Genomic DNA, 9,324 nt, shown 5'->3' on the forward strand with positions numbered 1-9,324 from the left:
CAAAATCGAGGGCCACGACCCGCGCTAGGGAATGGGAATTTTAGTTCCAAAACCCGTAGCAAGCCTTAAATTCACTAAAACTTTTTTGCAATTATGTTATAACATGGAAACATTTAATTACGAAAACATTACTAGTCATTTTATAAACACTAATTACGCAAATCCAACATCGTTATAATATTTGTGTTATACACAATAGCAGTTACAAACATTTGCCAACACTATAGTATTATCCTAGGTCATGACTGGTCACACAATGTACTACTGCAGTGTTCGCGGAAGTCAGACTGTACATAGTTAAACAAACTTCCGGCAAAACAATGGACTTCTAGTCACTCCAAGTCTAGGTACCTGAAATGTTTAAAAACCACGGGGTCAGCTTAAGCTGTGTGAGATATACCTTATTAACGGTATTATCACAAAAATAACATCGCAATTGAAAATCATTTATTTTATTAAATATAATGTTATCATAGTACAAACAAAGATTTGATCCGATAGAAACCTTAAATCATAAACTCCTAACCTTTCCTAATATGTATTGTATTCGTATCAAATCATTTTAATCCAAGTGGTACGGCCCCGAGATAGTTCGACCGAGTTACCGCTACCACGTGGCATAGTCCCGAGATAGTTCAACCGAGTTACTCATGCCACTGCTTAATCCCAAGGTGTGAGTCCCGAGATAAGTCAACCGAGTTACTCACTAGATACGGGTCCCGAGATAGTTCAATCGAGTTACCTCGTATCTACCAAACATAATCCTCCTTCCACTTTATAATCACAATTATGATTAACATTTAATGAGCTCATATCAAACATTTCTATATACACGTATCTAGACTCTTATAGACACCGGTGATCACACGATCTATTGACGCCCAATAGGTAGCTTGTTTCTTCGGATCACACATCATTTTCAAGCATAGAACAAATAGTAATAAACGATATACGATATTTCAAACATAGAACAAACAACAATAAAACACTAATAATAAATGAATTCACAATTTAATTATCAAACATATACTATTAATATATATATATATATATATATATATATATATATATATATATATATAATAAGTCACATTCCGTGTATCTCACGGTAGAATAACCATTTAATTCATACAATTTCAAATCACGACAAATCATTATATAATGCGATGTGTTTTTCTAACTTATAAATAAAATATTTAATAATATTTTTATAGCGTAATAATAAGCGAGAGTAAAGTATACTCACAACTTGCTATCCACACGCTTAAATAACAGCATAGCGATGTCGTGTTCTATACGTTCCGGTTTCCGTTGGTAGTCGCCTCTCTAGGCCTACGCGAAGTCGATAATAACTCGAATTAATGAAAATCTAGCAATAATAAATTTATCCAAAACTAGATTTCTAACCAACTTCGGCTATTGAAATCGTTTACTTAAAACTGTCTGACCCCTAAACAAAATTACATTCTTAAAGTTCATAATGTCGCCTACAACTTTTATTTAGGTCTCGGAATAAGATTAGCACTCGAAGGTGTCGGAAACTAGCCCATAAATTATTTGCTTGGGGCTGTTTTTAAACTGCAGGGCTGACTGCACAAAAAAATGTTCTGCTCTAAATGAACATCTTAGAGGCAGAATTAGAAAAACCTTATACTTATAAAATTATAAACAACATCTTAAAGTTTCTTTACCAACAAACTAATCTCAATTTGGAGTTACACAACTCAAGATATGACACTCTCACTAAGGCTGTTTTGCACAACAATTTTGTGCAAAACGTCAAACTAGTTTGCGTCGAGACTAAAACCTTAGTCGATATCATGATTTCATATCAACACAAGCCAGAACCCCATAGACACCAATAGACACTTGAAATCCATGATTAAAATATTTTCAAACTCATTTGAACATAGTTTTCATACCTAAGCCGAATACTACCATTATTTTCCATGCAAGTTTTCATTCAACATACTCAATCAAATTCAACTCCAATTCAGCCCTACTGACTCTTAATCAGAGCATGTCATTATCAATTGAACTCTTATACACCTAACATTTATCATGGCCAAATACTTTAGTTAATTTCCTATCCAATGTTTCATTCATAACAACACCAACTTTTATGCTATCAAACATCATCAACTCATGAAATTGCCAACTCCTAAACCATAAAATTTATCCAATTTATCCATCAAGAATTAATAAATTTCCTGAAATTAATCCTTACCTTGATTGATAATCAAATCCGAATGGTTCTAGCTCCAAGAATCACCATTAAAATCCACCATGTAAGCTCACAATTTCACTACAATGATCAAACATTCATATCACCCTTATAATCATCAAAACCGAAACTAATAACTATGAAACTCTAACAATAAAATGTGATTATTACCTCAAATTGAATCCATAATCCAGTAGAGGATCCTTTCCTCGTTCTGTGGCCGCAAGAATCACTCGATTCGGATCAAAAACGAAGAAGTTATGGTAATTTGAAAATTTGTTAATGTTCTTCAATGGAGGAAAGGGAGAAACGAATTTGGATAGCTGAAATGAGGGTTTTGCTGATGTTAAATCATAAGGAGGTGATATATATAATATTGGAAAATGTCTCCTTTGGTCCTTGAAGTTGCCACCTCCTTACACTTAAATTCCCAAGCTTTTCTTTTACTCAATTTAGCCCAGAAATCACTTAATCGTTTAATCTCGATAAAATTTTGTATTATTTATGTCCAAATAAATAATACTCTTCCGGCAACTTATTATTTAAACTCCGTTAATCGATTTTGTCAAATTTTGGCTAAAACGCTCAATTTTCCAATTTTAGCGAAAACGACGATTTCCGTCACTTTTTCGTCCTTATTTTTCTCTTATGAATATTGATATCCAACTTATCAATATTATATATTTAATTACTGATTCTCGTCAATAATTTATTTATTTAATATTTTTCGGGCAATAAAATTCCATTTTCTAATTTCTCGGGGACTTAATCTTATTTTTAATTCCAACTTTTCCTTAGTCCCGTTTAATTATTTTAGGCATTACAAATATTGAAATTCCTTCTTTAAATTTCAATATCGACCTATCCTCGTCCTTAATTTCTTCGCTAACTCCCTTTTCTAGTCGCTCTGACCACTAATTTAAATTGCGTTGCCCACTTTGGCAACGTCAAACGTACGGGGTATTACATTCCGGAAGTAAGTTCGATTAGTTGCGGAGTTTAGGTTCGTTTTCGTGGAACTATTCAATTTGTGGTTCAACCAAAATGGTTGAACCAAGGGGGACCCAACTCAGATCTTAATCAAGACCTGAGAATTTCGTTGGTCTCGATTGAGACCCAACGGTCTCTAACGAGACCCTGCATTAAAATGGGTGTCTCGTTCGAGACTGTGAGTCTCAAACGAGACCCTTTAAGTTTGAGCTTGCGATTATTCCATTTCCAGTCGTCATTCGTTATATTCATTGTCGCCGTGAAATTTCCATGATGGCCGTGACATGTTCTTGGTTCTATCCTTATTAGTTAGGTGAAGTGTTAAGGGTGATTGTGTGTGTTAATAGAGGAATCAAGACCTAGGTTTATTATTGATTTTAGCTTCATGAATGATTGCAGCAAAATTGATGATGGCGGGGGATAGGTTTCTATTTGAATTAGAGAAGATAACTAATAGGCTATATGGGTTCCTAAAGTGTGGATTAATTTGATTTAATCCCTTAAGTTGTTGTAACTATAGTTTTGATTCTCGATAATAACTTTGTTCTCATTTCGAGCTATAATTTGCAACTTGAAAACATAAATTATTTTATAACCCAAATTAATATAATTACTTGGGTAATTATAGTTAATTTTGATTTACACGTCAACTTGGCTAATTTACGATTTAGCCCCTAAAAGTTTCTAAAAACTTATTCAAGTTAAGTTTTTATCCATAGGATAACTTTTGAAATTTTATTTGATTTATAATTTAGTAAATTGAAAATGAGAAATTAAATTTGATTTCGAAAATCAAATAGGCTAAAGTACAGTTTAGTCCGTGAACTTTATTAAACTTAAAATTGTTAAGTTTTGGTTGTAACTTGGGTTACTTGAATTGCAAGACATTGAATTCTATTTGAAAATAGATAATTATTTTATCAAGTATTTTAATTTATCATCTCGGGTTTATAAATTTAATAAGTTTTGTTTTGGGATAGACTGTGGTCGCCCGACAAGTGGGAAGAAGGTTGGTAGTTTTTAATAACTCGGTTGACTCACTAATATGGATTTTAACTTGGGTTAATTTAAATTATTTTTTCGAATCATTCTGAATATGTTTCTATGAATTGTAATCTATAACTTGGGTTATAGTTGGAATGCATTTAATATAAGTGTTTATTAAATGTTGCTTGATATTGTGTTGTGCGAGTCCTATGTGATATTTAGTACTCTTTAGAGTTAGAGTCTGATTTTAATTATGATTTTTAATATTTTAATTAGACCCGTCGATTGTTCGTACTTCAGAGGCGAACCAGAGTTTGGTGCTTGTCAGGATCACGTGGATTTAGCAAGCAGTGAGTTTATATATCTATTTACCTCTTTATTAAGTAATTATTATATATTTTTATATATATATATATATATATATTAATATGTATGTATATATATATATATATATACACATATATATATATATATATATTAATATGTATGTATATATATATATATTAATATGTATGTATATATATATATATTAATATGTATGTATATATATGTATGTATAAGCAGTTCTTGAACTGTTTTTCGGCATTGTGGATTTGATTTGGGACGTACTACTCGATGGGCATCATCGGGATTGCGTGCGCACCGGTAATGATTATGGTATTGAGGTAGGTTTGAGATGCGTCTCACCTTAGTGAGGGCACCGGTGGAAGATACCTCTCATGGGCTCACTATTTATTAAGTGATAGTCGGGGATCAGTTATTGAGATACGTCTCACCGACACGACAATGGATTTTAGAATTGTTGTTTAGGGTTTCATTGATAATCCATAATGAAAATGTTTTATTAAACGTTTTAAAGGTTTTTAACTTAATAAATATAAATGGTTATATAAACTCTACTCAGTAAATCTGACCCCGTTGTTTTCTCAAATTTTCCAGGTTTATGATTTGAGCATTGGTCGATCTCTGTTTCTTCGTTCTCAGAGGTTCTTTATTTTATTTTCAGAATAAAAGAGTCGAACTGTTTTAAACTCTTATACCGCAATAGTAGTATTAGATTATTCATGTCTTAGTCTTTTACTTATATTTTAGACTGTTGTTTGTTGGATCGGTCCAACTATTACATTATCGCTTTTGGGATGATTACAGTGTTTATGGTATTTATATTATATTGCCATATTGTTGGAGATTATTTTGAGATAAGCGTACTTTAAATATATGTTATTTATATGTACTGCTAGATTAGGCTGAAGTCTCGGTTGCCCCCGAGCATGTGGTTTTATGCAGGTACATTGTTTTAAATGTGTTACGTTGGTTATCCGCAAGGCTAGCTACGGGTTTTGGTACAACCATACCCATAGCCTAGCACCGGTCACGATTCATGAAAATGGGTCGTGACATAATCTCAGTCTGAGACCTAAAAGAATGTTGTAGGAGACATTCTAAACTTTAAGAATGTTAAGTTTGTTTAGAGGTCAGACTGTTTTAAATAAGCGGTTTCGATAGCCAAAGTTGGCTAGAAATTATGTTTTGGATATTTAGCTATAGTTAGAATGTTAATAATTTAGGTTGTTGTCGAATTTTTGTAGACTCGCCGAGGCGACTACCAAAGGAACACGGAACGTGACGAACGATATTGCTTTATTAGTTCTAGAAAATTTTGGATAGCAAGTGGTGAGTTTACAGTCTACTTTTGCATGTTATTAATAAAAGTTATTTATTTTGTTTATTATTATTATTAATGCATCGCGTAAAATGTTATTATTTACAATGATTATTATTTTTATTAAATGTTTATTCTTTATGAAATAAAACTAGTATAGTGATCCGAGGAAACAAGCTACCTATTGGGTGTCAATAGGCTGTGCATCAGTGTTCGGGTCAGTCATAGAATTAATATCGATAGAAGTTTGTATTTAAAAATAATTGATATGATCTCGTTACATGATGAATATGTTTGGGTATCGAAAGGAGGATTATGTTTTTGGTAGGTACGAGGTTAACTCGGTTGAACTAACTCGGGACCTGTATCTAGTGAGTAACTCGTTTGAACTATCTCGGGACTCACACCTTGGGATTAAGCAGTGGCATGAGTAACTCGGTTGAACTATCTCGGGACTATGCCACGTGGTAACGGTTAATTCGATCGAACTATCTCGGGACCGTACCACTCGGATTAAAATGATTTGATACAATATGAATGGATACAATATGAGTAGGATACATATAGGAAATAGTATGAGTTTAAGATTAAGGTTTCAATCTGATCTAATACTTGATATATACTATGTTTTTATATATATATATATATATATATATATATATATATATATATATATATATATATATATATACATATATATTGTTCTAAATGCGATGTTATTTTACATAACACCATTAGTAAACGTAAACTCACTCACTATTTCCCAAAATACAGACCCCCTCACAGTGTTTCATTTCAGGGCCATAGTAAAGGATGTGACGGACTTCTATCCTTGTTTCTGAAGTTCAGAGTTCGTACAGAATCAGTAGTGTTGCAGTAGTTGAGTCCTAGTAAACTTGTAATGGTTTGTCAAACGGTTTTAAATATATAAACTATACTCTGATATATATGATAGATTTTGAAACTGCGCTTTTAAACCGTTTGTTAAGGGTGGAACGGGTTGTGCTGGATGTGAGACATCGCACTATAAGACCCAGGTTCCTATGTAATATCTTCAGGTTTTGAACTGGACGTTTGTATACGTCAAGAATGGAAAGGCTTTCATGAAATTTTTTATGTATATGATTATGTTTTTGTTTTATCAATTTATTCGCGAAAAATTTATACTCGTTTCAGGCTTGCTACGGGTTTCGGAGCTACCACTCCCATTCCCTAGAGCCAGCCGCGGCTCGAGATTTCGGGTCGTGACATTTAAGCTAAAAGTTTATAACATCACGAAACAAATCCAAACGTTTAAAAAGTTACAAAAAAATCCAAATGTTTCACCTTTTTAGCGATTTAAGCCAAATGTTTAAAATGTTAAGAAACTAATCCAAACGTTTAAAACGTTACAAACCAAATCCTAACGTTTCACCTTTTTAGCGATTTAAGACAAACGTTTAAAACATTACGAAATAAATCCAAACATTTAAAACGCTATGAAAAAAATCCTAACGTTTCAGCTTTTTAGATATTTAAGCCAAACTTTTAAAACGTTACGAAAAAAATCCAAACGTTTCACCTTTTTGGCGATTTAAGCCAATCATTTAAAACGTTACGAAACAAATCCTAACGTTTCACCTATTAGCTATTTAAACCAAACGTTTAAAATGTTACGAAACAAATGATAGCGTTTCACCTTTTTAGCGATTTAAGCCAAAAGTTTCGAACGTTATGAAACAAATCCAAACGTTTAAAACATTACGAAACAAATCCAAATGTTTAAAACGTCACGAAACAAATCATAACGTTTCACCTTTTTATCGATTTAATCCAAACGTTTAAAGCGTTACGAAACAAATCCAAATGTTTAAAACGTTACGAAAAAAATCCAAACTTTTCACGTTTTTATCGATTTAAGCCAAACATTTAAAACGTTGCGAAATAAATCCAAACGTTTAAAACATTACGAAACAAATCCTAACATTTCAACTTTTTAGCTATTTAAGCCAATGTTAAAACGTTACAAAACAAATCTAGATGTTTAAAAAGTTTCCAAACATATCCTAACGTTTCACCTTTTTAGAGATTTAAGCAAAACGTTTAAAACGTTATAAAACTAATCCAAATGTTTAAAACATTACGAAATAGATCCTCACCTTTTTAGCGATTTAAACCTAACGTTTTAAACATTATGAAACAAATGCAAACGTTTAAAACGTTATGAAACAAATCCAAACGTTTAAAACGTTACGAAACAAATCCAAACGTTTAAGAAATTTATGAAAAAAATCAAAACGTTTACCTTTTCTAGCTATTTAAGCCAAACGTATTAAACGGTATGAAAAAATCCTTAGATTTCACCTTTTTAGCGATCTAAGCCAAACGTTTAAAACGTTACGAAACAAATGATAATATTTCCCCTTTTAAGAGATTTAAGCCAAAGGTTTAAAACGTTACGAAACAAATCCAAACATTTAAAACGTTACAAAACAAATCCAAACGTTTAAAACGTTACAAAACAAATTCAAACGTTTAAAACGTTACGAAACAAATCCAAACGTTTAAAACATTACGAAATAAATCCAAACGTTGGAAACATTACAAAACAAATCCTAATCTTTCGTCTTTTTAGCTATTTAAGCCAAACGTTTAAAACGTTACGAAACAAATCCTAACATTTCACCTTTTTAACGAATTAAGCCAAACATTTAAAACGTTACGATACAAATCCAAACGTTTAAAACGTTATAAAACAAATCCAACGTTTAAAATGTTACGAAACAAATCCTAACGTTTCATCTTTTTAGCGATTTAAGCCAAACGTTTCAAAAATTACGAAATAAATCCAAACATTTAAAACGTTACGAAACAAATCGAAACGTTCAAAATTTTACGAAACAAATACAAACGTTTAAAACATTACGAAACAATTCATAAAGTTTCACCTTTTTAGCGATTTAATCCCAACGTTTAAAGTATTACGAAACAAATTCAAACGTTTAAAACGTTGTGAAAAAAATGAAAACTTTTACCTTGTTTAGAGATTTAAGCAAAACATTTAAAACGTTACGAAATAAATCTAAACATTTAAAACATTATGCAACAAATCCTAACATTTCACCTTTTTTGAGATTTAAGCCAAACGTTTAAAATGTTATAATACTAATACAAACGTTTAAAACAATACGAAACAAGTCCTAACATTTAAATTTTTTAGCTATTCAAGCCAAACGTCTAAAACTATACGAAACAAATCTAAATATTTCACCTTTTTAGCGATTTATGCCAAACGTGTAAAACGTTACGAAAGAAATCGTAACGTTTCCCCTCTTTGCAATTTAAGCAAAATGTTTATAATGTTACTTAACAAATCCTAACGTTTCACCTTTTTAGCAATATAAGCCTAACGTTTATAACGTTACGAAACAAATCCAAACATATAAAACATTACGAAACAAATCCAAACGTTTAAAACGTT

General features: G+C 31.7%; 1 long non-coding RNA gene across 1 annotated transcript; it reads right to left on the reverse strand.

The window, feature by feature from the left end:
• Positions 1–1,247: 1,247 nt before the first annotated feature.
• LOC130015179 (uncharacterized) lies at positions 1,248–2,517 on the reverse strand. Its single transcript, XR_008790233.1, has 3 exons — positions 2,396–2,517; positions 2,228–2,305; positions 1,248–1,332 (listed from the first exon to the last, which is right to left on the reverse strand). It is a non-coding gene; the product is annotated as an uncharacterized LOC130015179 (long non-coding RNA).
• Between the last annotated feature and the right edge of the window lie 6,807 nt (positions 2,518–9,324).

This window comes from Mercurialis annua, linkage group LG2 (assembly GCF_937616625.2).
Source record: "Mercurialis annua linkage group LG2, ddMerAnnu1.2, whole genome shotgun sequence".
Taxonomy (NCBI): domain Eukaryota; kingdom Viridiplantae; phylum Streptophyta; class Magnoliopsida; order Malpighiales; family Euphorbiaceae; genus Mercurialis; species Mercurialis annua.